Source organism: Dasypus novemcinctus, chromosome 30 (assembly GCF_030445035.2).
Source record: "Dasypus novemcinctus isolate mDasNov1 chromosome 30, mDasNov1.1.hap2, whole genome shotgun sequence".
NCBI lineage: Eukaryota > Metazoa > Chordata > Mammalia > Cingulata > Dasypodidae > Dasypus > Dasypus novemcinctus.
Genome location: NC_080702.1, coordinates 21,481,107 through 21,483,621, shown reverse-complemented (window position 1 = coordinate 21,483,621; position 2,515 = coordinate 21,481,107). Strand labels below are relative to the sequence as shown.

Here is a 2,515-nt window from a genome sequence, read left to right as displayed (position 1 = left end):
CATCAGCAGTATGCATGGGCCAGCTCACCATTGCAGGTCAGGAGGCCCTGGGTTTGAACCCTGGACCTGCCATATGCTAGGTAGGCAAATGCTCTATCAGTTGAGCCAAATCCACTTTTGACCAGATATTCTTTTTTTACCTTTAGAATTAATATAGTACCAACTTTGCTTTTGCTACAAAAACATTAAAATATTGTTAACAATAGTCCATAAAATAATTAGTTATGTTTTTCCCAGGTTCCACCCCATTCTTAACACCTTGAAGTAGAACATTCCTTTATTTATCTTATTAAATACAATCCTTATCTATTTCCAAAATCAATGCCATACATTCCCAACATTTTCCTCCAGCTATTTTCCAACTAACATTAATCTTTTTAGACTACTCATTTCAGCCACAATCACATCCAAAAACCAAAAGTGTTTGTTGTATTCATTATAATGTGTTACTATCATTTCCAACCAATACATATTTACATTTGACCTTATTATAGTACGTACATTGACTGTCTTCTCTCCCTTCTTATCCCATTTCATCTCTGAACAACCTTTACTTCATAGTCTAGCTCCCTAAGTCTACACATTGTATTTAGTTCCTATCATTGTGACCATGCAATATTCCTTCTTTTGAGTCTGCCCTGTTTCTTTCAATATATATTCAAGATTACTCCATGTTTTCTTGCGCTTTCCAAATTGATTTTTTTCTTAGAGCTGAATGGCATTCTATTATATGAATACAGTAAATTTTGTTTATCCATTCTTCAGGTGGGCGACACTTAGGTTGTTTCCCTCTTTTAGCAGTTGTGAATAATATCATATGAACATTAGTGTGCAAATATCTGTTTAGGTCATTGCTGTCAGTTCTTCTGGATATATTCCTAGTAGTGGGATTGTTGGATCATATGACATATCTATATTTTGTTTCCTGATGAACTACCAGATCATCTTCCACAGAGTTAGAAACATTTTATACTCCCATCAACAGTTAAGGATTGTTTCTATTTCTCCACATTCTCTGCAGCACTTGTAGTTTTCTGCTCTTTTTTAAAAAAATGGTGTTTTTTGTTCTTTTACATTGAAAATAATTCACAATTCATACCTTCTGCTTTTGGCCCATCAACTGCTGTTTAACTGTATTTTCTTTCCCAATGTGTAAATGGGAAAAATATTGTAATGCTATTAGCATTTTTTTAAAATCCAATTGATATATTTTACCCTTGTTTATATTTCAAAGGTATCTAATGGGCACTTAAAAACATTTTCTGAGTTGTTTTTATTGTATCATGAAAAACACAGAAGACTTTACACCTATAGAGGAAGAAAGACAGTGGACTAATGTCCACTTGAACTTGCACACTTCCTGGTATTGTCTGCTGATCACTCAGTGAAAAATGAGAAGCACTGACAAGCTGGGACACTTCCTCATCATTTAACATTTGACTTTGATGCATACATCTTCTTCACTACCCAGAGGCAAACTAGTTATTGTGCTCTCACAAGTCATATAATTGGCTAATTTCCTACATGGTTCAGATGTGCCAGAAAATTCTTGAGTCTGGTTATTTTCTGCATGCTTAACATTTTCAGACAGCATCATTCAATCACCTCCAAAATGTAAAGTCCAGGGAAAAGCTAAAGAAGAGTCATATAGTTGATTTATACCTTCTGAGTAGGAGGCTGTAGAACTCAATACTTGGGGAGAACTTGTTTGCTACACTTTGCAGGACTTTCAGGGGGCATAACTATGTAGGTTTTATACGAACAGGAATGATTCTTTCTACCACACAACACTGAAGACAAAGGAAAAATGCTTCCATTTCAAGAAGTAAAATTGCAGTTGGAAACTTTTTTGTCCCACATCTAGACCCTTTTCTGGTTTGCTGTTGGGTGTATTCCATAAAATACTTCATTTCATGAACTCCGAATAGGGGCTGGCAAATTTAAATATTTACATGCAACTGACAACAGCTAGATCATCAGTAATATTTTCTGTGTTAATTGACAGAGTGGCTGTGTAAGCATATTCTGAAAGGGGTAGAAAGCCAGTCACTATAACATGATGTAAAGCATTCTTATTCTCATCCTTAGCTAGACTCAGAAGCTTGGTGCAAAAAATCACTGCAAGCCATTAGGACCACCTTTTGTGCCCAGAAGATTTTGTCCTGGATACATATAATGATATTACCAAAATGTCCATCATTTTGCAGCATATTTAGCTTTCCAAGCATTTCCTGGCTGTGGGAAGAGAAGCTATGAATAAATATTTTCACACCCATCTTCTCCTTCCTCTTCTACAGATGCTTTTCAAAATGTAATGAGTCAGAGGTGTCCTGTGACAGTAGTGCAGGGCCCTTAGTCCTACTGTTCCTGCTCCTCTTTCTGCTGGGTTGGGTGGTGACCCAAGGGAGGGCAGAGGCCCTATCTCATGCCACTGCACAGAGGCTTGTGCATGACCTTGGGCGGGGGCATGGTGGCACATTCCTGTGGGAATTGTTCACAATGGGTGGTGGTTGTG

At 37.1% G+C, this 2,515-nt stretch overlaps 1 pseudogene; it reads right to left on the bottom strand.

Moving 5' to 3' along the window:
• Nucleotides 1–1,238: 1,238 nt before the first annotated feature.
• LOC101413857 (zinc finger and BTB domain-containing protein 44-like) lies at nt 1,239–2,296 on the bottom strand (annotated as a pseudogene).
• Between the last annotated feature and the right edge of the window lie 219 nt (nt 2,297–2,515).